The 26,709-nt window shown below is 42.5% G+C and overlaps 1 long non-coding RNA gene and 1 pseudogene across 2 annotated transcripts in view; one reads left to right on the top strand and one right to left on the bottom strand.

Annotated features, from left to right (window-relative positions):
* Window positions 1-15,147, bottom strand: part of LOC139076924 (uncharacterized) — a 96,298-nt gene extending 81,151 nt beyond the window's left edge. The window contains exon 1 of one of the 2 annotated variants that reach the window (XR_011528980.1): window positions 14,925-15,147. This is a non-coding gene — a long non-coding RNA (uncharacterized lncRNA). Of the gene's footprint in view, window positions 1-355; window positions 3,230-14,924 lie in introns of those variants that run through there. The other variant, XR_011528981.1, reaches the window with a different exon arrangement.
* A 10,121-nt stretch (window positions 15,148-25,268) lies between these two features.
* LOC103549257 (actin-related protein 3 pseudogene) lies at window positions 25,269-26,238 on the top strand (annotated as a pseudogene).
* Window positions 26,239-26,709: the final 471 nt, after the last annotated feature.

Genomic DNA, 26,709 nt, shown 5'->3' with positions numbered 1-26,709 from the left:
TGGCTCCATTCTCAGGCGTGCTTGTCCCTTATGAAGGCACAACGGCTGCCATTAAAAAAAGAGGCCTCATCTCTGATAATTCAGAAAGTCCTTGTATTGAATCTTATTAGCACTGATTAGCCTGAACTGGGTCCTGTGTTCATCCCTGAACCAGCTGTGGCCAGAGGAGCAGCATTCACCGATGGTTCAGCGTTAGGGTCATGTCATGCCCATGGAGCCAAGAGTGGAGTCGAAATCACCTGAAACACATGGGCTGGAAGTGGTAAATGAGCAGTCAGTTCCCTCAGAGCAAAATCAGAGAATTATTATTATAAGAAGAAGGAGGGGGTGTTGGGTGGGAAACAAAGATACTCACATCTACACTTTTGGGACCCAGCCATGTTCCTGTTCTTCGTGGAGTTCCGATCCACAGTGGTTGGTTGCTTGGTTTGACTGAGGCACTCGTTGATTCCAAACGATTAGCTCATGTCGTAGAGCTTTGTTCACTAATGGTCTTGTGTGTGCCTGCTTTATTTCCTAACTACACAAAAGCTCCTTTTGGGCAACGACCACGACATTTCTCCTTCTGTATCCCTCTCTCATTGGCACTCAGTAAATAATTAACTTTGTGCTAGGCACTGTATTTTGAGAATTTCCTTAAAATCCCACAACCCAAAACCAGTCACAGTGGGAAAATATAGATATCAAATTTAAAAAACATTAACTTGAAACAAGAAGAGAGAGGTTTTTTTAAGGTATTATTACTACTTCCTGCACCTACTTCCCAAGAAGGGTCTCCTCTGATATGTCCCGGAATAACATGCCACCAAACTAACGAGGAAGTCTGATGATATTGATGTAGAAAGTGGCTCCAAACACCCTGCAGGGAAAGGGACTTGACTACAGGAAAAAGTGAGTGAGATGTGCGGTAGACACAGGTTAGCCCTGCTGTACAGCCCAGAATGGAGAGTCCACAGCATTATTCGATGATGGCCGGGATGATGCGCGGCAACGCTTCTCTCCAAGAGCCACCACCACCGACACAACAACAAACCAAACAAACAAAACAAAAAAAGTCTCTTTTCTCTCTGTGAGTTCTTCTCTGCCTCAATTCCATCTCTGAAAAGGAGCAGAGGATCTGGCTCCAGGCCAGCGGTCCAGGGAGCCAGGTCACACTCTTGCCTCGCTCCTCAGAGTTTCCAACCTCATTCCAAGTTCCCACTGGGAATTTCTTTGCCCACATGTAAGGGATTGGACTGTATTGAGAATGTCATAGTTGAAAGTGAAACTGGGTCCTGGCTCCTTGCAAAGACTTTGCTATCTGTGTTAACCAGTTCCTTGAATCTAGCCTGCATCCAGCCCCGGGATATTTCTAGTCCCTGGTGTCTCCATTAAATAGAAAAAACAGACAATTGAAGCCAGCTCTCTCTCTCTCTCTCATTCTCCTTCTCTCTCTTTTTTTTCTCCTACAACTAAAATGCTTACACTCGCTTTTCCAATAGTACATTTTATTGAGCAATAGGAACAAACTGTTAAATTGATGGAAGACCACGAGAAATCCCAGGGACATATTAACCTAAGTTACTCAGATGGAGGTCACAGGTCCAAGACCCTGTTACATCTCCTCGATCTCTTTGGAATATTGGAAATACTATTTATGATTCTGAAGCACCCACACCCAGATCCACCGAGGCCCTCCCTGCTTTCAAGAGACTCCTCTGACACCGTAGATTAGCATCAATGACCAAGGCCCCTTTCCAAGTTTTCAAGAGAGATCTCTCCAGTTTCAAATCAAACATGGTCCCCAGAGGGACATTTATTAAGAGAGTTCAATTACAGACTGTGATTTTCTTAAGGACTGCTTCACTCTTCAGATAATATCTGATAAGCGTGTTACTGTCCTCAGAGGAAAAGTACGCTATCAACGCCAAACTTCTGGTGTGGTTGTTTTCTCATTATCTATATTTTAACTCTTTGAATTGCCATTCTTAGACTCTTTTGATTTGCAGGATCCTGCATTCTTGCCGGTGGTGTTTAATCTACCTGCAGAGCTGGGAGCTGAGAGCTGGGGGCACACTTTGCCATAAGCCTGGCCTCTGAATGCTCTAAGCTTCAGGATTCCTTCCAGTTCTGTGACTCGATGAGGAGCAGACTGGATATGGGGAATCACATGTCACCAAAGCATTCCTTCAAAACATCCAGTTTTCCCTCGGGGAAGAAGCAAGGCCCAGCATCATGGCAGTGGGGTTCTGGCCTTTATCCTGTCAATAGGTATGCAAAGTGACAAAACCTAAAGTGAGTTCAAATCCCACCAAGGAGACATATCAAAACCAGAAAAGCATCACAGAAAGGCAAACTGTATGATTCCACTTGTGTGAGGTACCTAGAGGTGTCAAGTTCATAAAGACAAAAAGTAGAAAGGTGGTTTCCATGGTCCGGGGTGGGGGACATGGGGAGCTGTTGTCTAATGGGACAGAGTTTCAGTTCTGCAAGATGAAAAGAGTTCGGCTGCACAACCACGTGAATGTGCTTATCCCTGCTGAGCAGTACACTTAAAAATGGTTAAGATGGCAAATTTTATGTTACGTATTTTTTACCACAGTCAAAAAAAAACCCAGAACAAAACAGGAAAGCTAAGGATGCTGATAGATTGAGAATGTTTTAATGAGGACAAAAATGGAAAGCAAAGCCCCAAACCCGTCAGGATTCCAGCAGAGATCAGCTTGGAGCAGGGCCTGAGGGAAGGGACAGTGGCCCAGACTGTTTTCAAAAAAAGTTTTGCAGTCAAGCTTTGCTGTTGTTGGAAGCTGTGCAATACCATCTGGTTGCCCCGGGTTAGAGGCCGCAGTCATGGTGGACACATTAGACCATAGTGAACGCCTCCCAGACGGCACCAGAGAGCAGAGGCATAGACCTGAGAGATACAGGTTCTGGAACCTTCAGACCCAGCTGAAGAACAGAGCAAAACTTTTCAAATTGTACTGAATATGTTGTTCCTCTGGGCCTCACCAAATTGGGAAGAAGTTTCAGAAAGAAAAGCATTCCTTCCTTGGTTAATGGCCTTCAGGAAGCAGAAAGAGGAGAAGGAAAGGATTAAAATGGCCTGGCGAAAAATAGTGACTGTTACACTGTACCATAAAAATTTTACTACTTGTTTAGAAAGTCTTTGTAATATTTGCAATTTTGCCACTCAAAAAAATAATCTGGCCACTCCAAATTTAGCCCGGGCAAGATTTCCAGGCTGCAACCCATTATACCACCTCTTTAGAATGCCAGATTCAAATTTCCAACTGCCTGATGACTATTGCCACGTAAGATGTGCCCTCTGGACTTCAAGCTCAACATTTGCAGAACTGAAGACAGACCAAGCGTGCTTTTCTTCCTGACTTCCCTTCCTCAGTCATGAACCAGCATCCTTACAGTCACCCAGGCTTGAACTATTGGGTCAAAGAAATTCTCCTCAACTCACACGTATTTGGTTGCCACAGCCCTTCAACAATGCTTCACCAATATTTGCCACACTCGTCTCCTCCTCTCTCCTCCCACTGTCACTGCCCCAGTCCAGCTCATCACACTAACTTTTTTGCTCCGTGTATTGCTCGAGCTTTCTAACCACTCTCAGTTTGCACTCTTGTTTTCCACTCCAACTTTTAAATAGCCACCTGGGTTACCTGCTTATACCATCTCCTCCAATGCCTTCAGTGGCTCCCCAGTGTTCACAGACCAAAGTGTAAACTCCTCAGCCTCAATTTTGGGCTTCCACACAACCTTTCCAAAACTTCCCCCTTCACCCCATTGTCCAATACATCTCTTTAAGTACCTATGCTGTGCAATATCCAACCATTCACCATTACCCAGACATGCCGGGGAATTTTACACATCCGTGTGCTTTGGTTTTGTTGTTCCCACAACTAGAACACCCTTATTGTCTCCCCCATCTTTTTCACTTATTGAAATTTTACTCATCTTTTACAGTTCAGCCCAAATATCATCTCCTCCATGAAACTTACCATGAGCCTTCCCATCGGAATGAACCACTTCTTGTTCACACTCAACTCTTACTAAATACCTAAAATGTGTTAGATACCAAGTGACAGGTCCTGTTTTCAGAAAGCTATGGTGAGCTATAAAGAAAATATACCTTAGTCTTTATGTTATTCTTGCCTATATTTTTTGTTTACATTTTATCTCCCCAGCAAGACTATAAATTTGTTGGTGGTATAAATTATGTCTCACTAATCTCTTTAACCACCATTGATTGACCTAGTAATACTGTCTTGATTTAGTGTGTGCTCAATAAAAGTCAACCAATTGAATGATAAAAATAAGTGAATAACTGAATGGAATAATTCATCTCTACATGTCAATTTACTATATCATTACATTCTAGCCTTTAAAAGCAACAAAACTCAAATATTTTCATCTGTGGGTTTGATTCTCAACCAGAAACTCAAAGTTATTCATTTTTACATTTTTAAAAGCCAGTGGATTTGCCAAGTTATACTTGAAATCAAGCCATATATGCATCCCAAAAATGCCATGTACCTTCGTCAAAGGCTCTTTTTATTTTTTTAATGCCAGTGCTAGTTGGTTTATTCACCAGCTCTAGAATATTATATGCATGCATGTGGTGTGGCTCTCCTCCCTAGTGTTGAATTATATTTTAATTTAGGTTCTATGGAGATGCTGAACGTGCAGGAATTAGCAGCAGAATCTATTGATAATACATTCTAAATTTTTTTTAGGTATATGACTACACAGCTTTGAGGAGAGACCATGCTGGAGAGAATTCCACAAGATCCGTCAGAGAATCCTCTATCATTTGTCAATGTTTCCCTTAAGCAATATTCAAAAGGTCACAGGAGGAAAGGTGCAGGAGAATCTTTGGTGAGTATGATAGATTATTGTTCAGAAATAGTCACATGCTCTCTCTATCCCAGAGTTGGCCATGTGACTTGTTTAGGCCAATAGAACATTATGGAGTATGACATGACCAAAAGCTGGAAAAGCACTTGCACAATTGGCCTTGCTCCCTTGCACGTCTTCCATCTCTGTGAGTGAGAAGAGCATCCACGGGTGAGCTTGATGGTCCCAGGAGGAAGAGAGACACATGGAACAAGCTGCTCCAGCCAGACCACCCAACTGGGCCCAAGCTAGAAAACACACAGACACATAAGCTAAATAAATGCTTATTGCTGGATGCCACTTAGATTTAGTGGTTCTTTGTGATGCAGCAATAATATAGTGTGCTAACAACTCCCTCCCCATATCCCTCTAATCTGGCAAACAAGCGTCTTCATCTTAGACTTAGTCCCATACCTGATATCTTGTGCTGGACATCTTTTATTTGCCCCTCCAGAGCCACTCACCATCCTTTCCATTCACTGCTGCCCTGGGACACTGACTTGGATAAACTGCAGTGACAGGCTCTCTTCTCTCAGACTTCCTGTTGGGATCAGCCAGTGAGGGGGCACAGAAAGAGATTCTGGAGAGGAGAGAGTGAGGACAGGGCGTGTGTTCCCCTGACTCCCTGCCCCGCTCTGTCCCTTGACACACTCTCCCCTCAGAAAGGCCTCCCCTACATGAATTCTTCTGGGTTCTGGGAACAGTTCCTCCCTTGTCTACTTGGGCCTAGGTGGTAATAGTCCAACTGCCACTAATCCTGAGTTACTACACTAATCTTGGGCATCTCCCATGATGCCCCACACCTCAGAACATTCAGCTTTACAGATAGTCCCTTTGTAAATAAATCTTCCTGGAAATGTCCTAATTTGAGTGTTCTGTCTCTTTCCTGTTGGGGTCCTGACTGAGACATGTCCTCACTTTGGGCCATCACTTTTCTGATGACAGCTTACCTATTGGATCCTTCACCAGCTGTCCGTCATTTAGACCCCTGCTTTATCAATCCACTCTGTCTGATTTAATATCTCTGATCTTGAACACAGTCGATGAGTCAGTCATTGAACCAAGTTTGACTGAGTGTGCTAACTCTTACCAGGCACTAGAGACACAAAAGTCCCTGCCTAAGGACTTCATCATCTAGTAGGAAAGACAGAAAAATCAAATTAAAATTCAATATGGCAAGAATATTGATGGAGATTTGAATAGAATGCTATCGAAGCCACAGAAGAAGGGTTCTGTAACGCAGGATGTCCAGAAAAAACAGAGGCTGCAGCAGTAATGATGAAAGAGAGAATATAGTAATGAATGAGAACAGCAGAATCGGCTGGCAGTCAGGGAAATGCAGGACCTGTGTTTCCTGCTGTGGATCTTTGACCAAAAGACTTCAGCTTTTATTTGTTTTACATATAGGGCTTCCATAAAACAATTATTTTGAACAAGAATTCGAAGGCTTTGAAATTTGAAAGGCCCTAAGTCAAGAAATAAGGGAAAACAAGTTGGAAAACTGAAACTGATAAATCTATGAATAAGAGATAATGAAATCAAGTGGGCAATAGAATGGAAGAGGAAATGGTGACTACTGTGTTGCCTGGAACTAAGAGCATTGACTGAACTGGCTGCAGACACTGAAGCAACATACAGCCCAGAGGGCAGAGGCCAAGGCAGAGAGAAGCTCTGTTGTTGTGTAATTGAGGACGCATGTGGTGTGATAAAATACCTAACTACATCTGATAAGAGGTACTACAAAAGATGCTTTCTTTGCCTGAGCCACTGAATTTGAAAGACTATATAGTGCGTGCAAGCATAACTAATGCATGTATTTTTTAAAACTATTCAAAAGACTGATCAGGCGGTTACTGCTCCTGTCATTTGGAAATGACTGGGGAGGGAGTGTACAGAAGCAGTGGCAGAAAAGGGTCCAAAGCTACCTCTGGCTTGGGGAGAACCAGTCTTCAGCAGAGAGGAGAGAGTCTGCAGGGTGACGACAGGACTCAGGAATTATCCACTCTCCTTAACCGAGCCCTGTTCTTCTGGGCTCTCTGCTCTGCACTGGTTCTTGTTCCTAATCAGAGCTAACATTTATTGAGTCTTAGTATATCCCAGGGATTATGCTTTGAATTTTAATTATAATAATTAATAAAAATAATATAAAATTGATAATTTTTCTAACAAAAATAATTACTAATTTAAAAAGATAATTATTGAGCACTTCTATGTGCCAGTTATTGTGCTAAGGGTTTTATATATACATTTCATCCTTGCAATAATCACATGGGGTGTCCGTCGATTCATTTAACAGATATTTTACTTTTTCTCCATAAACGTCTATATTGTGTCTTAGGGATTCTGAGGAAGACTGAGTGGATGGAGGAGAAACAATTGTAAAGGAAATCACAGAAAAAAAATGGTTTTTTTCTGACCTAAAGAAAAACAGTGTTCAGAGTGGAAAAGCACCCTGATACTGAGAGGACATATTGAAGAAATCTACCCAGAACACGTTCTAGGGAAATTCCTGATCTTCAAAAATAAAGAGAGAAATCAAACAAATGAAAAGACAAAATAAACATGTTACTGACAGGAAAAATAAACTGAGTGCAGTTATCTATAAGCTTAATACTAGGCAAAAATGGCATAAATCTCTAAAGAATTAATTAAAGGATTGGGACCCTAGAATTCAGTATACAACCAAGTTGTCATTCAAATGTGAGGGGGAAGGAGAAAACTTTTGAATGTACAAAGACTCAAAACATTTACTACTCATTCATTCTAACTGAAAAACATTACTTAAGAGTGTCTACCAGAAAAACAATTTAAAATTACCAAAAATTTTAAGAAAGGCAAGTGGTGTATAGGAATTAGCAGAGAGTAATGAGATCAGTGGGCAAAAATACTTAATTCTAAATGATTGTTGATAATATGTTTATAATTTTAATACAACGAAGAAAAGATTTCCCCAAAAATACAAGGCACCATATTTTTAAAAATCCAAACCGAAATTCAAATGATTTCAACAAAACCTTTAGTGAGGCCTGGAGGGGTGGGGACACTTCTGACAGCTACAGACTAGCTGCATTCTATCAATCAGATGCACCGCTCTGGACTTTGAATGGAGAGCTAGTGACACAAGGGAATAGGATTCACGGGGACTCTTCCTGGTGGAGCGACAGGTGAAGTGAGATGGACTTTCTGGGGAGGAGAAATGGCGATACTGGTCCTGATACCCAGAGTCAGCACCTTTGCTGTTACCAATAGGGAGTCAGTGTTTAAAGCTTGCCTCTGGTGATGGAGCAGTATTCTCACTGGACATAATTTTTGGGCATTGTTCTTGGCTACTCAGCCTCCAAGCTTGGTCCTCCAATCGTCCTTACGATTCTGGAAGATGCCCAATTTCATTTGCAAATTGGAATGTTAAATTGGAAGTAGAGACTGAAAAGCACCAGAATACAATTGTCATAACATTCCTAAGAGAGGATCCAAACCAAATTGCAGAAATTTCCAAGCAGGTAACTGCTATGACTCTGTTAAATTAACATTTGTTAAGTGGAGCACAGGGTGCCGGGTGGTGAGCCGTGGTTCAACCACAGACCACAGGAGAAATTGAAATAGAGAAGATTATTACTCACAGTGTGCCTTGAGGGACAACATGGGAGGTCAAAGTAGAGTGCAGAGAGAGAGAGAGGCAAGACAGGGGCACATGTCTTTATTAGGGTCCATGGGTAGAGGGCTTTGGGTTTCCCAGGCTGCAGCCAGATTGGTCAATTAAAACCCACGGAGGTCTTATCTAAGGGATGCATAAGGCCTGCAGGCACTGGGAGGCAGGGAAACTGTCAGTCACCAGGGCTGTTGGGGGAGTCACATCAGGAACTTACATTCGCTGACTCTATGGGCTGCTATCTAGCGTACGTGCCTGCATGAGGTCAGTTTCAGGCCCATACGGACCCCTTTGCCAAAGGAAATGGATGCCGAGGCAGCAATACCATGGAGTAGCTTAGCTAAACTCTCAAAGTGGCTGAGAAATTATTTTTCTGCTCAGATTAATAAGTCAATTTCTAGTCTTTGCAACTGAGATATTTGACAAATACACTGACCTTAACCCCTGGCCAGAGTTGTTTGGTCAAAGGATAGAAACCTCATCCCAGCTTGACTGTCTGATGATCCAGTTCTGTAACAAAACCTAATGGCCTAAAACAATAGGTGGTTTGCTCTCAACGCTCAGTGAGTTGCTGGGCTCACTGGGAGTGTCACTTGGCATCTCCCAGGCACCTGCAGGCAGATATCAGCCGGGCCTGCCACTGTCTGAAGCCTCACTGGGTTGGATGTCTAAGATGGCTCTCTCGTGTGCCTGGTAGCTTTTGCTGGCTGTCGACTGGAGCTCAGCTCAAGCTGTCAACCAGAGCACCTGTGCATGGCAGCTCCATGTGGTTTGACCTCTTGCAGCACAGCAGCTGAGTTCTAACATGGAGCATCCAAGAACTGGAATTTCAAGAGGCCCAGGTGGAAGCTTCAAGGCTCCAGAAGTCACACGGCATCATCCCTCATTCAATGTAGTCACAGGGACAGCTCACATGCAGGGGAGGGGCCTTTATAAGGGCCTTATGGTAAGAAGAAAAATGGCCCTCCAGAGACATCCATATTCTAATCCCCAGGACCCGTGAATGCTTACATTACAAGGCAAAAGGGACTTTGCAGGTGTGATTGAAGGTATGGACCGTGAGATAGGGAGATTATCCCGTATCATCTGGGGGTGCCTAATCTAATCATGTGAGTACTTCAAAACGGAGAAGCCTTCTTGGCTTCGGAGAACCAGAGAAATGGCAGCGTGAGAAGGCCTTGGCCTGTCATTGCTAGTTTGAAGATGAAGGAAGGGAGCCATGAGCCGAGGAATGCAGGTGGTCTCTGGAAGCTGGAAAAGGCAAGAGCATGGCCTCTCCCGCAGAGCCTCGGGAAAGGAGCACAGCACTGCCGACAGACTGATGTCAGCCCAGCGAGGCCCGTGTGGATTCATGACCTACAGAACTGTAAGATCATAAATTTGTGTTGTTCGAGCCACAAAATCTGTGGCAATTTGTTACAGCAGCAATAAGAACCTGATAAAGGCATGAATACCAGGAAGCGTGGCTCACTGGGATGTCATCTCAGACACCAGATACCAACCTGACCTGTAAGAGTCCTTTCCTAAGAATCTACATGCACATCTAGAAGATCGCTCACTCTCCTAGATGGAAGAGATCTAAATCCAGAAATTGCTGGTAGCACCCCGTTTTCTAACATGTGCTCTGTAAACGGAATACACTATTTATAATTTTAAAAATAAAATAATGATATCAACACTACTTGAAAAGTAAAACACCCGTGGACAGCTAATCTTTGAAGAGCATACAATGGAGAAAGGAAAGTCTCTTCACTAAACGGTGTTGTGAAAACTGGACAGCCACATGCAAAAGAATGAAAGTAGACCATTATGTTATACCATACACAAAAATTACCTAAAAATGGATTAAAGACTTGGAGGTAAGACTTGAAACCATAAAACTCTTAGAAGAAAATACAGCAGTACACTCTTGGACATCAGTCTTAGTGAGTATCTTTTTGAATACCATGTCTACTCAGGCACGGGAAACAAAAGAAAAAATAAACAAATGGACGAAGTCAGACTAAGAAGCTTCTGCAAGGTAAAGGAAACCTTTAACAAAACGAAAAGACAACCCACCAATATTTGCAAATTGTATATCAGACAAAGGGTTAAATTCCAAAATACATAAAGAACTCAGACAATTCAACAACAACAAAATGAACGACCTGATGAAAAAATGGGCAGGGGATGTGAACAGAAGTTTTCCCAAAGACAATATACAGATGGCCAACAGGCACATGAAAAGATGTTCAAAATCACTAATTATTAGGGAAATGCAAATCAAAACTACAATGAGATACCACTTCACACCCATCAGAATGGCTGTGATTAACAAGACAAAAAATAATAAGTGTTGGAGAAGATGTGGAGAAAAGGGAATCCTCATACTCTGCTGGTGGGAATGCAAACTGGTGCAGCTACTATGCAAAACAGTATGGAGATTTCTCAAAAAAATTAAAAATAGAAATACCATATGATCCAGTTATCACACTACTGAGTATTTGTCTAAAGAACATGAAATCAACAATTCCAAGAGACTTATGTACCCCTATGTTCACTGCAGCATTATTCACCATAGTCAAGATGTGGAAGCAACCCTAGTGCCCAGTAACGGATGAATGGATAAAGAAGATGTGGTATATATACATACAATAGAATACTACTCAGCCATAAAAAAGGACAAAATCATACCATTTGTGACAACATGCATGGACCTTGAGGGTATTATGCTAAGCGAAATAAGTCAGACAGAGAAAGACAAATACTGTATGACTTCACTCATGTGTGGAAGATAAACAAACATGTAGATAAGGAGAACAGATTAGTGGTTACCAGAGGGGAAGGGGGGAGGACAAAAGAGGTAAAGGGGCACATATGTATGGTGACAGATAAACACTAGATTATCAGTGTGGAACACAATGCAATCTATACAAAAACTGAAATATAATAATGTACACCTGAAATTTACACAACGTTAAAAGCCAATATGACCTCAATAAAATAATGTTTTTTTAAAAAGTGAAAAATCTCAGACACTTAACTTTCTGTGTTTCAAAGTTCCTAGGGTAAGAAAGAAATGTGTACATATGACTTGGTAGACAGGAAATAAATATTCAATTATAACAGAGCTTAAGCAGGAACCGGAGCGTGTGAAGCTGACCATCTTGAGAGGAGAGTGTAAGAGACTAAGAATTGAGGCACCCGGCTACCTACCTAACTGGAAGGCAACCAGCCTGTGTCAACAAACTGGAGATGACAGTCAGAGAGAGATTAGACAGGCAGGAGCTTCTTGGACAGGCTTTTGTACGACAATACGTCAAGTTGGGCTAGAGGACAAGGAGGTGGAAATCATCCCAATTCTCAATCACACTCACTTGCTCTCCCTTCTTCAGTGGTTCTCTTACTCACATGAGCAAAACATTGAAATACAAATGTAAAGAACATGGGATTGTCCTGTCCTCAACTACTGCTTCACTCTTCTCCTTTCTGCTGGGCAGCAGTCACTTTCCCAGCAAATCCACAATAAGTTGCTTGGCCAAGTTTGTGTTACTAGAAAGCTACTTCTTATTTTTTGGTGAGGAAGATTGACCCTCAGCTACCATCTGTTGCCAATCTTCCTCTTTTTTGCTTGAAGAAGATTGGCCCTGAGCTAACATCTGTACCAATCCTCCTCTGTTTTGTATGTGGGACGCCACGGTACGGCTTGATGAGCAGTGTGTAGGTCCGTGCTTGGGATCTGAACCTCTGAACTCTGGGCCACCAAAGTAGAGTGTGAGAACTTAATCACTATGCCACCCAGCCAGGCCCAAAAGCTACATTTTTAACTTATTTAGAATAAACACAATGTTTAGCATAAACATAAAAAAGAAACGTAAAGTCTTCCTTTAATTACAGCAAAATTTTGGTGACTCAAGGAAAGCTCATGCTTTTAAATGTGCAGGTCTCTGTCCTTCTTGTTTAGACGAGGACAGAAATAGAAGTGCCAAGAAAATGTCAGAAAGTTGCTTCAATAAAACAGGCCCAAACTACTTTTATAGGCAAGATTAAATTAACGAAACTTCTGGGTGATCCAAGGAGAACAGGAGTTCAAACCTAATACATTCACCCACGGTACCATTTATCACAGCTATTACACAGCTGAACTTGTTGGGCTTTCTCACTTTTACAAGAAAAACAAACACATCTCAAGAATCCCTTCATCTATTTTACACCCTACTAGTTTTATTATTCTAATAGAAAATGTTTTACAGATTTCTTTTCTACTTTACTCCTTCAAAAAATATCACATAGAGAGAGCTGAGAAACATATCGTCAGATCATTTCAAGAAATAATCTCTTCCCTGTGATCCCTGGAACCAACTACCACAAGAAAAATAAGCAAAAAAAAAAGGCAAAATAGGTTGGTCCCTGTTTCTCTCTGTTTGGGTCAGTTGCATCAGATTATCTCGTTCGTCTCGAGGTGAGGAACACCAACGACTCTCCCTCCTTTCCCGCCCCCAGCACAGCCAACCACACACATCGGTCCACCTCTGTCCATGTCTTCTTTTCCATTCCCATTGTTCTCCGGATTTCAGGTCCTGTTACTTCTGTCCCCAAACTATCTTAAAAGCCTCCCAACTGGTCTCTGCCTCTGGCCTTTGCCTTCTACAAGCCTCCTTCACAGAGAGTTAGGCTCTTAAAATCTTGCCTTGATGGCGGCCAGCCCAGTGGTGTAGTGGTTAAGTTTGCACTCTCCACTTCAGCGGCCTGGGGCTTTGTGGGTTCAGGTCTCAGACACAGACCTACATACTGCTCTTGAAGCCATGCTGTGGCAGCGTCCTGCATACAAAATAGAGGAGGATGGGCACAGATGTTAGCTCAGCAACAATCTTCCTCAAACAAAAAGAGGAAGATTGGCAACAGATATTAGCTCAGAACCAGTCTTCCTCACCTAAAAAAAATCCTGCCTTGAGGGTCAGGATAGTTAGATTCCTAAAACCCGTTACTTGCTCACCTCCTACAATGGCATCTACCAATCTCAAGCTCTACATAGTAGTCAAGCCGCACATAATTTAGGCTCAAGGTCTCCTCTCTCGATCCCTCGATCCCTCGTATCACTCTTCTGCTTCTCGTCTCTAGCCTCACCCCTCCCACCACCTCAACATGCACTGCAATCTTTCACCTTTGCTTACACTTTTTTCTCTACTTAGAATACCTTTCTTCTTCACCTCAATGTTTGCAAATTCTATCCTCTCCCTGAAGCTTTGATCCTCCCCTCCCAAGTCAGAAATAATCTCTCCTGCGTCTATGTTCTGTGCTACTTCATTGTTATAGCCACGACATCCCCCATCACAGGCCATCCTGCTGTAGAGTTATTTGTGCCCTGAGGACAAGGATTGTGCCTTGCCCTTCAAAACACAGAGCTTTGCTTATATGGAACCTTGGTCAACAACAGTTGGCTGAGTTGAACTCAAAAGGGCCAAGCTAGAGAAAAAAGGGATTGGGGCAGGGAGAGTGACATTCTATTAAAATTTGACAAACTCAAAATTCATTGACACCGCAAAAATTCTATTTTGCCCAATAGCTACTGACTGGGCAAAAGAAAAGTGAATCTCTAAGCAAAAGGTTAATGGCAAAACCAATTCTATTCTTGTCACAATTTTTACTTCAAAATCTTTGTTCTATCCTCCTGCGACTTTTCCAAGTACAAGCTGGAGGACTAGCTGGAACTGAGTCATGGTGTCCATGTGCTTTATCCAGAGCAGTGTGGCCCAGAACTCTCCACGCACATGCCAATAGCCTCAGATAGCTAACCTGAGACTCAGCTGCCTTGAGCTGGCAGTCTGTAAGGGGTCGGAGGAGCTGAGGCCATCATGTGACCGTGCTGACGGTTTCTCACCACCTCCATTCTCAGAATGTCATGCAGAAAATTGATTCTATTTATTAGCATCTCCATGCCAATACCCTGTGAGTCTCCCCAGTACACCGACAGACAATACCCACACCAGCCAGCGGTGGCAGCTACCGTGTGCTCTGCCCGTGAGCAAATAGCTATCTAACATAGGCATGAAAGGAACAGGTTCTGGATTTGGACTCTGACTATACCTCTTACTAGCTGTGCAATCTTGGGGAAATTACTGAACCTATCTGTGCCTCAGTTTCCTCACCTCTTCAAAGGGGGTAATAATAGCACCTACCATTGTTTCCCCACTATTGCAAATAATACATTACTTCATTTACATATGTCAAATATAATAATTACTGGCCAGAATAAGCACACTCAATAAATACTAGTTTTAAATAAAATTCAAAATAAACATTAGTTTTCACTATTATCATTATTACCGTTTCAATTAATGAAAAGACATATAAAAGAGAGCCTAGCTGAAATCAAGCACGTAAAGAAGATGACAGACAGCATAATCCTTACTTTCAGCGGGAACGTCCACACACGTCATCATGAAGACCCAAATGAAAGCAACAAAACCTAGACCAGGACTCATCAGACTCCTCTGGCAGAAGCGCCAAATATCTTTCTTCATGAAGGTTAATGTTTGACTTTCCGTCTCACCCCAAGGAGAGCTCTCTAACATTTAATGTATTTACTATTTTCGTCCTACTCTCCATCAAGCCCTGGATGGGCTAATTAAAGCGACACCACCGTTGGCCTGGCACACTCCCTTCCTTCCCCCACAGGAACAACAAAGAGGTGAGAGAGGACGAGAGGGACTCTCTATCAGTCAGTGGTAAATACGGGCAAAAGAAGAACACCCCAGACAGGGCCAAAACGCCGCGTGAACGGCCACCTGACTGCCACTGTCGGAGTAATTGTGCGTTGATTTAGTGAACAACGACATGGAGATGCACTTGGAATTAGACGTTTTCAGCAGCCCGGCGTAAGAAGTGGTGATTTGAATTTGATGTAGTTGAATTTCGACAGCTCTTGAGACTATATCTTTATCCCCAAATGGTAAAATAATCAGCAGTTTCCATAAAATAGTATTGCAAGAAGTCATTTGATTTCTACCAAAAAGAAAAAAATTCTTGGCTTTCGTAGTGGTATTTGGAAGGCTGTTTTAGAATAAATTTTATTAGCCTGAAAAGACAGCAAATGAGCATCGCAGCTGTTATTCCGTGAAATAAAGCGATGCGATTGTCTTTCTTGGAGTTTTTTTATTTTTTCTGCTTCATTATATATATTTAACTATCAAATGCCAACTAGTCCTTCCCAATTCAATTTTTAAACTATATTAACTTTAAAGAGTTGGCCTTGAGGGGAAAGTGGCAGTGTTCCTACAGGGACAAGATATAGTAATATATCTTATTGATTGTCTTTACATGTTTGACTTCCAAAACTATTGTTTTTCCACTTCTGGAATTCGTATCAGAAACGTGTATATCTTCTTAAGAAAACCATTTTTTTTAAGTACAATCAAGAAAATGCCTGCTGATTCTCTAGGTGTCTCACACCCGTGCTGCGGCCCCTGCAGAGAAATAAACAGTAAAGTAAGCTTGTCTGGGCCTATATGATAATTTGACCCGGGGGTGATATTCACGTGGCGAGGGTTAGAGAAGAATACTTGAAAGCCGATAGTCCATGTCTGATTCGCTGCCAGGCCTCTATAACCTCCACCCCGGGCAGCCACAGCAACATGCAGTCAAGGGAGTTGTGCTCAATAATTTCATGATTACCTAAGAGGGCATTAATTACATTCCATCCTCATAAATATAAGATGAAATAATGCAGGAAGTGTCAAGGTGTGTGCTAGGACACAGCTTTTCCCCATGCTTCCTCCTATTTGGGACTTCCTCATACTGTCTACACTGAGCCCCCTTGTGCTAGAAGAAGCTGGATTCCAGCATCTTTGAACACAGTAAACATTAAGTAATTTAAACACAGTGAGAACTGAAAGGTCGTTACTTTGTTTTCTAACTCTGCAACGTCGAACAGCGTGAAACTGGGCAATTTATTTGGCTTGTCTGGGTGCTTTCCTTTCTCCAGGAGAACTAAGAAAGGTTGTGAGAGCTAACAAAAGGATGACACTCTACCTGGGAATGTCTATGGACCGTCTCTCTACAAAACACAAAAATTACAGCCACATCAGACTCTGCTCGCACATTGCACAAAACAATGAAAATATCTTGAAATTATTATCAATTTAATGTCTGTGAGTATTTTCTTAAAAACAAGCAGCTCACACACAACTGTAATGGGGGCCAAATGACTTTGTTATTGTATATTTTGTCACTAAACCCTTCAGAATAATCTGGGACCAGAATGTTCATCACAAATGACCTCATGCCCTCTCGTCTATTTCTGAGAACAGGACATCTGTGTGTGTACATGTTCAGGGCCACAATACAGCATTATCAGCAGGTGAAGGAGCCTGAGATTTCTTAATTTTTCTAAAATGTGATGATCACTACCAAAAAAGATGAGGAAGAAAGCATGGTGTTCAGTTTTACCATTGAGCGTCTTGTTAAACATCAAAGCCACTCACTCTTGGAACTCTACATTCTCTCAGGAGCCGATAAACTCCTCCTTCGATGTGGCAATTGCTCTGCAAAGCACACCATGAAATACTTTCCAAGGCAAAGTAGCAGAGATATTTCAACAACTCCACATCCTTAGACACTTCTAGTGGGAAAAGTAATTGGAAAAGTCAAGCCTGAGTATTGCCAGACTTTACACATGGACTTAAACCTTTGTTCTAATGTCAGAGCTATTTATGGAAGCTATGGAATGAAAGTGAATCATATTTCACATTATATGCAATGAATCATGTACATGTACCTAAGGACGAAAATTCTAAGTATTTTGAAATGTAAATTCCCACCCGAAATTTAAAAGAGGTATTTTAAAAACTACTTTGGTTGATATGTATGTTTTAATGTATGATCCTTTCATGCAGCATTTCTACATAAAACACATCAAGTAGTAATAAAGAAATAAAATATATATTTTGTATCCTCATTGCTATATTTTAATTTACTCAAATTGTATTTGTATTGAATTCTATAACACTTCCAGAATAGGAAAAAAAAATTTCAGGGAAAAAACCTTCCAGCCCTTAATAAATATTTTGTGAATAAATGAATGAATAAATAAAATATAAAAATAAAACCTAAAAACATAATAAAACCTAAAATTTTAAAATAAAATCCTTGTATTTGTTAAACTAGTTATAAAAGAAGATGTTACAGTAACCTATTAATCTGTCTCATGACTTTCTTCAGTCTCTCTCCAGAGGCTGTGGAGGAGCTGAAATCAGGTTACAATCCAGAAAGGTTTGTCAGTTTGTAATCTACCCCAAGCTACACGGAACAGATCATATCCCTGAAAACTCACTTTAAGGTTACAACTGATACTGAGTAAATTACAGAGAAATTTAAAAGGGCTCAGAAATAGTATTTCAATTAAGATACGGACAAAATTTCATGAATAGGCGCTGAATGAAGATGCAGTATTTTCAAGTTCATCTTTCGGGTCTTCTTTTACTCAAGTAGAGGAAAAGGAGCATGTTGTGCATTTCAAATAGTCTGTGACTCGATTTAAAGGAAATCTTCCTCTAAATTTAAATAGAGAGGCTCTTCTGGACAAGCACTTCTTAAACATGAGTGTGCTTACAAGTCCCTTAGGGATCTTGTTAAAATGCAGACTCTTCTTCCCTCAGCTCTGAGGAGGGACCTGAGATTATTGCTTTCTAACCCGCTCCCCGGCAATTGTGATGCTGCTGGTCCGTGGACCACGCTTCGAACGGCAAGATCCTTGATGACTCTCAACAGCTGACAAACCACTTTAGAATCTGTTAAAATCACCCATCTCTCTAGAAACTCTTACACCAACTCAAGATCCTAGTTTCTCAAGTGAAGAATCTAAATTTTTATTTCCAGTACCATCAGATTTATTTTATAAAACTGTCTACTTATGGAAAGTACCAGAAAGATAGACACAAGACCTTTATCAGTTTTTCTATTAAAAAAAATAATAAGTTAAGCAAAGGATGTATTGTACTCAGCTGCTTCTGACTGATCCTATTGAGAGATTTCCATAGCCCACAGTATATCACAGAAAAAGCAAATGAGTGTTACTATGTATGTGTGTATTTTTTTGTAGCAGGGAGTTAGGGTGTCACATTCATCCCCTGGAGGACATCCGTTGCCAGTTGGCAAAGCTTAAAAAATCCTGCCCCCACAACCTGGCTGACAGATTTATCAACAACCCAGGAGAGAGAACAGGCCCCAGTCTGGCCTCCCATCTCTGTAGTGCCAACTGCAAGCTGAATGTTTGGGCTCAGCCATAACAGAAGCAGACAGGCCCTAAAGATCTGAAGTGAGCAGAGGTTACTTTTACAAACAACAATAACCGAAGAACAATCTGTGACATTCAGAATATGCATGCACTTTTAAGGCAATGATGGCTTAAATAATCAGTAATAGAAATTCCTCGGTGATAACTCGCTGAATATTGTATTCAAAATATCAATAATCACATTGGCAAATGAAAGTTACTTTCATTACACAAATATGCCTTTCGGCTGTCTAGAAGGCAAACCATACCAAAAAGAACAGAACAATGAACAGAGCAAAGGTTCAGGAAAGATACATCAAATCCCCTTCCACCTGCATGGATGGTCAGAGCCGACTAAGACGGCACACTGGAGAAAGAGCCAGCAGAGAAGGCCGATGAAGGAACTTGTTCCTGAGCTATCTTTGTTGAATGACATTATGCTAGTGGTTCCAAATCGTCCAACAGGTTTCTCTGCTATTCACCCATCAATTCCCCAAACAGGCAGGCTGGAGGTGACAAGAGGGGGCTGACATCGACAAAGACCTCCAAAGAGATGGCTAAGAAGCTCGGTCTTGACAGTTTTGCACCAGGAGCAAGGCTGTTCCAGAGGCAGAGCTGGACACAAAGATGCAACCAGCTGCTCATAGGGACAAGCTAGTAGGTAGTAAAATATTATTAATCTTATTGTTATTTGATAATAAGACTTGTCTAAAAAAAATAGCTAAGATGCCCATTAAGAAGGCAATCATTAAAAAAAAAAGAAAAGAAGTGCTGGCAGGAATGTGGAGAAATTACAATCCTTGTGCATTGCTGGTGAGAATGTAAAATGGTGCAGCCACTGTGGAGAACGGTACCGTGTTCCTCAAAAAGTTAAATGTAGAATTGCCATATGATCCAGCAATTTCACTTCCGGATATATACCCAGAAGAATTGAAAACAAGGACTCAGATACTTGTACACGAACGTCCATAGCAGCTTATTCACAATAGCCAAAAAATGGAAACAACCCAAATGTCCATCAACGGTATGAATGGATAAACAAAATGTAGTAGGTACATACAATGGAGTATTATTAACCCTCAAAAAGGAGTGAAATGCTGATACATACTACAACATGGATGAATCCTGCAAACATTATGCTAAGCGAAATAAGCCAGACACAAAAGGACAAAGGACAAATAGTGTATGACTCCACTTAGGTGAGGTGCTTACAGTAGGCAAATTCACAAAGACAAAAAATAGAGTAGAAGTTACCAGGGGCTCAGGGAGGAGGGATGCGGAGGCCGTGTTTAATGCCCACAGAGTTTCTGTCCAGGATGATGAAAAAGTTCTGGAAATGGATAGTGATGATGGTTGCACAACACTGTGAATGTAATAGTGTTAATGCCATGGAATGGTGCACTTAAAAATGGATAAAATGGGGGCTGGCCCCGTGGCCGAGTGGTTAAGTTCACGCACTCCGCAGCAGGCGGCCCAGTGTTTCGTTAGTTCGAATCCTGGGCGCAGACATGGCACTGCTCATCAGACCACGCTGAGGCAGCGTCCCACATGCCACAACTAGAAGAACCCACAACGAAGAATACACAACTATGTACCGGGGGGCTTTGGGGAGAAAAAGGAAAAAATAAAATCTTTAAAAAAAAATGGATAAAATGGTAAATTTTATGTTATCTATATTTTATCACAACAAAAAAAGAAAAAATTAACTCATTGAATACTTAAAGAACTTGATTAAAAGCTTTCCTTTTTTTTATTCTTCTCCATAAATTAAATGCGGAAAATTATCAAAAAAAAAAAGAGCTAAGAACAGAAAATGGATCTTAGAGGATGGGCATATGTACTTAGAAGCACTTTGTTTTCTTTGCTCTATTTGATCATTGCCTGAGCTCATACGAAGGATCAGACTCACATGAATCAAGGCCTTCCCCAGCATCAAGCTTCCGTAATGATCCAGGGGCTCAGATGGAGCAGAGAGATGTCCCTCTGGGACATCAGGGGCAGCTCCCCAGTCCTTTCTTCTCCAGTGAGCACATCCTCTCTGGCACAGAGTGATAGACAAGCTCTCCAAAGAAGGATCTGTGGGGTTACCTCACATAGTAAGGGAACATTTCATCTATGAAACTTCTCTGTTTTATACCCCAGCTCTCATGTCAATCTTCAAGGACATTTTACTAAAAGCATTTCAGAGAGAAAACCTCCTGCCAACATATATCATTAATGTATTTACCTGGAGGTCCAAAGCCATATTGACTGGGAGACTAGCTAGGGTCACCCGCCTTCTTCCCCCCATCCCACCCAGAACATCTCCTGTAGTCAGGGGAAAACCGGGTCACAGGCCAGCTGCATTCACTCCTTCCTCATCCTTGACTAATTATTCTGATTGCACAAGTGCACTAATATGTATGTACTCATCTTTAGAAATAATCATTTAGTGTACAAACCTGGTATGATATTTCCTGGAAGTTTTCTACTCCTGAAGCTTGATGTCCAGACCTCTCTATTAGGAATAGTTCCCAGACAAGCGCATCAAAATACCACCTGGTGATGGGGAGGAGGAAAACCTGGGGTCTCTAAGTCCTCGTTTAGCTCAGCAAGTTCTCAGATCCAGCAATTCAGATGCGAGGAGCTATAGGCAATGAAAACCCCAAGTAGGAGGAATTGCTTTCCCATCAGTCACATTTCAAGCCAAAAGGAATCAAAGGGATCAACGCATCATTGCCTTACTTCAGAGGGCTCTCCAGGGTCTGCCTAGCTTACTCCATCTTTCCCGTTCTCCACTGTTAACCTTCCGTATCAGAGTTCTTGCTCTCCACCAACTCACTTGGACTGCAGGACGCAGACATTTCTTGGCATCCCAAGTCAACCTTGCCTTTAACAAGAACATAAATTTCTCTTTGCCCCAAATCCTTGGTTTGGCCTCAGCCCATTCCATCCAGGTCCCACCTCTGAAGAACTGAGGCTGGGTCAGAGGCTCTCCAGGAGGAAAAGCTAAATAAAACTCCTAAAGCCTCGGACTCCCGGCAGCCACCCCAACCTGACCACAATGCCGAAGACCTGGCCCTTGCACCTTCACTCGCCCTCAGGATGGGGTTTCTCCTGCTCTGTTCCTCCCACTGAAGTGACTCCTTTGCAAAAGTGGGCAAAAGAGCAGTGGTAGGGAGATGCCTCAGCCCTGGTGCCTTGAAAGTCTCCTCCAAGTTCCTGACAGTGGTGGTGAGTCTGGACTCTACCACCACTACCTAAAATTCCGAGATTAACAGTGGCGCCAGGGAGCCACGGGAATGGAACCAAAGCCGATGCCTCCATTGTGAGTATATTGTGTCCCTAATTAATCTCACCTGGCTTCATACAATTATCTAAGCAGAAGCGCCTTTGGCCTTATCTGAATCACAGATGTGGCTCTGGCTTCTGCTGGTAGCTACAGAGCCCTTTCTTCAAAGCACGCGGCATCGCAAGCAAAAGGAATCATCGCTTCTTATAGAGGAACACCCAGACAGGACCCATCTGCTGCCGAAATACAACCAGAAACACAATCAATAAGCACGGAAAAATCCTTGCTGTAAATAGTGCCAAACGCAATTTTCAAAACCTTGGAAATCTTGGCAGTTTAAACACGAATGGCACATCACAGCTTACAAAGTATTTTCACCAATTTTCCCATTTGAAAGGAAAATAAGGAGTAAATGTTACAACAACTTCAAACGAAAAACAACAGAAGGCATAACCCTGTTGGTATAGGCTTTTCAGAAAGTCATAATGCTGGATAATTTACCCACAGGAAGAAAACGATTTGGTTTAAGCTACAGAATGTGTTTTCAAGAGCTGCTGAGTTACGATCGGACCCGTCCTTTGTAATCTTTACGTTTCAGCCTCTGAAGAAAGCAAAACAGGACTTTTCACCTCATTTATATGTGTCAGAGAAGAGCAAGAAAGCATTCCCATGAAACCTACTGTGGCAGACCATCTGCTTAATTGCAGCAATGTGTTTGATGTGGGCCCTGGATGAGAAGCAAACCCCAGAAGTTGGAAATGCCAACTGATGCTTTTGCCAAAGCTGCCAGAGGCTGGTGACCATGACCTGCCTACTCCTGAGCACGTGTCTCTTAGTGGCGGGTCCCTGTGCGTGTGTGTGTGCATGCCCCAACAGCGTTCTCAGGGTGGGTGGTCTATGGAATATTCAGAATGCACGGCCGACCTTGCCCACAGACACTTAGGCAAACACTTCAAATGCTCTTCTAGTCGCTTGATTGTGGAGTGCTACCTGGGTTATTCTCCCCAGAATCAAATCGAATGCTAAGGATGCTATGAGATCCTGGTAACTATTAGCATGACTCCTATAGGAGCAAGGAGAACTGCCGACACATTCACAGATCCTTCAGAGTCAGGGCGAAAGAGGAATCATTCTCTGAAAAAGAAGAGGAAAGGGGAAACACAGATCCTGTCCCTGTATTTGCCCAGACACAGCTTCTCTTTTCTGCTAAGAGTTTCATCCTCTGTCCAGAGTTCAATGTATGTCAAAGCACTTTGCACACTGTTTCTCAAAATTTTGAATGTCAATAAGAATTTCAATGCAAGAACAATTGATTACTGAAAAAGAACTATTTCCCCGTTACGAAAATGATGATTCAAATGCCACACTAAGCCATCATCCTTTCAATTTAGAAGATGTAAATACCCTTGGAAGAGTGCTACCATGAAGTCCTTGACATTATGCCACTTAGTATGATGAAGGATGTGAGAATTGATTTTAACTGAGAAGAAGAAGGAATTAAGACCCTAACTCTCCCCTAGAAAGAACAGGAGACTAAATAAGAAGATAAACAACTAACTTAAGACCAAACTTCAACATTAATTTTACACGTGCCCCTGTTAAGGGAACAACGGTGCATCGTCCCAACCTGGTGGTAGTGAGGCTCAGCTGGGGTCAGGCGTTTCTGCTGGTCTTAACTTCGTCTTTGGAACGATGGACTTACTCAACATTTATTGAGCTTCTACAAGCACCTGCCAAGTGTAAGGCACTGTTCTTGATACTGGAGATACAGCAGCAAACAAAATAGACCAAGTCTGATTTCATGGAGCTTTTAGTGCACTATAAATTTAATATAATTAAAATAAAATATTGTTAATACATTGATACCTGAATTTACAAAGCTGTCAACCTGTATGCACCTACAGCTCAGTACAAACACTTAGCACCCTGTTGTGATCCTTATTTTGGTCACCAGCCCTCCTTCCTAGGGATCGAGCCAAGATAACAGGCAGCGTCTTCAGTTACAACATCAGGCGAGAGTTGATTCCTGTGCCTGTTTTGGCCTCTTCTACTCAGTCTTGCTCTGTATTGGACAGCATTGTCGTTGCACTGGTCCCCATTGCCCTGCTCTGGAGAGACACCCCCCGCCCCCCCACTGAGGAGCTACCCCAACAAGAGGCCAGTGGCAGAGACCCACCTGCTGCCTCTGCTCTGCTCTGTGTCGTCGAAGCCTTTCTCACTTCCCCATTGCGTCTCGTGACTTCTTTGACTTGCATGTTCTTAACATTCCTCACAACGTAGAACTACCCTCTTGAGTTCAAATCTATCTTGACTGTGAGTGGAAATCCACAACGTCTGCCCTTTTGGGGAGTGAGACTATTAACTCTTCAGGCCACTCCTAGCTATTTACAGGTAGAAACTAGTTTCTCGGACATTGCAAAATGATTGCTCTGGCTCAAATAGCCCTTCTCAACCCATCTCCTATAAAGCTTAAAAGTACAAAAGCCACCTTTGGAGATCCTGTTTCTGTAGGCCTCAGGTGGGTTCCAGGCAGCTGTTATTTGCTTTTTTTAACCACATGGATCACTCAGATGTGGATCTGGGTTTGAGAGCATTGCCCAGGGAGCTTGCTGGTGAAAATACACTTCCTGCAGTAACCTGCCACAACCCACCTGCCTCAGCGTGCCTAACTTCTCTCCTCCCCCGTCTTCCTCCAGACACGTCACCTTCTACCAGTGGATTCAACCTGAACATTCGATTGGTGACCACACCGAGTTGCATCGTCCGTGATCTCACCCATTCCATCCTGTTCATTTTCCTAAGGGATCGTAGCCTTGGCACTGCGTCCATCTGGCTCTTTTTCATACTCGATTTCTAACCTACCTGTATTAGATTCTTGTCAAAATTGAAGGTGACACTGTATTCTAGGCTAAGCTGGATTTTTAGGTCTTTTGAGATAAACAATGAGGCAAAGAAAACCTAGAAATCAAAATTTTCTCCTGCTGCCCCTATAACTTCCATTTCTAAACAATCTTACAGAGCACTCCGGTGTGAGCCAGCCTGGGTCTGACTGGAGCGTGGGCACCTGTGGCCATCTTAAGGATGGCAGTGTGAGAGGAGGAAGTTGTAGGAGAAGGTAGTCCAGCTATGAAGGGTTAGATAGTCCCCACGCCCTGCCGTCAATCTCAGAACCGAGCCAGCACAGACCAGACGGCAGCAGGAGCAGAAGGAAGATGGTAGGGCAGCTACCAGCTGGCGAGGTGGACTGTGGCCCCGAGTGTGCAAAACTGGAACACGCTGGAAACACGGAAGCACAGTTTATTGTCTTTTTATGTATTGCTATCAAGGAGTCAGCAAAAGTGGGCCATTAAGTGCCAAAGAGGGCGATGAGAGGGTCGACGTCCTAGACTTCTTTACTTGGGGTGAAGTCATAGAAAAGCCACATGTACCCTGAAGTGGCTGCTCACCGTGGCGTAGTCGGAGACTGTCCCTTGATGGAAAAGTCTACGGAGCAAGCGTTCTTTAAATACTCAAGGAAGAACCTGAAAGTCATTACTTTCTTTTGATTAAACCGCCACTGAATACTCCAGAAAACAGAATACGCCGCTGAAATACTGTTTGCATCCTTCAACACTCCAGGCCTGCACACGGCTGTGCGGGCTGTTCTTGCATTAACAGCATCCTGAACCTCAAAACAAGCAGGAGAACTGATAGTGACTGCTATGGAGCAGACAGAGAAGACGGTGTCACTCCTGTCCGTCCTGTGGCTGCAGAGCATGTGACTGGCAGCTGAGGTAAGCACGTTCCAATCACAGGGCGAGCTGTAACGTATTTCATTCAGCAATTGCTCAGAGGCCGAGAAGCAGGAATTCCTCCAGAGCAGCCCCTGGAAGCAGCTATGGAAGTAAGGAGTGCCATAGTTCTGTCTGCCCAGATTTAGCAAAAGAATTTAACAAGTATGACACCGATGGGCCAAGCGGATTAACAGTATACTGCAATGAAGGCAATCTTAAAGAAAGAATTTTCCATTGACGTTGGTCATGGCAGATCCTTGGGATCGTTTTTCATCCAGAATTTGCTAATCCAGACTTCACATAACCTACCTAAGAAGTAGTAGATGAAGTAATTCAGAATTATCTTATTGATGCCAGAGCTCTCTCTAGGAGGACATTGACCCTCACTGAAATGGATGTGCAGAAGTGACACAGGAGTGTCACAAAGAGAACTGGTCTCTCTCTCTCTCTCTGTTTTTTTTTTTTGGTGAGGAAGATTGGCCCTGAACTTACATCTGTTGCCAATCTTCCATTTTTTTGTTTTATTATTTTCTTCTCCCCAAAGCCCCCCAGTACACAGTTGTATATCCTAGTTGTAAGTTCTTCCAGTTCTTCTATGTGGGACACCACCACAGCATGGCTCGATGAGCAGTGCTAGGTCCGTGCCCAGGATTTGAACTGGTGAACCCTGGGCCACTGAAGCGGAGTGCACAAACTTAACCACTCGGCCACGGGGCCAGCCCCCACTCTTATATTTTGAAGGAAAAAAATGACCAAGTAAAAGATAAAGTTCAAAAAGTAGCCTCATATGCAACAATATGAATGTATTTAATGCTACTGAACTATACACTTAAAAATGGTCAAAATGGTAAATTTTATGCTATGTGTATGTTACCACAAT

This window comes from Equus przewalskii, chromosome 18 (genome assembly GCF_037783145.1).
Source record: "Equus przewalskii isolate Varuska chromosome 18, EquPr2, whole genome shotgun sequence".
Lineage (NCBI taxonomy): Eukaryota > Metazoa > Chordata > Mammalia > Perissodactyla > Equidae > Equus > Equus przewalskii.
This window is presented reverse-complemented; position numbering and strand designations above follow the sequence as displayed.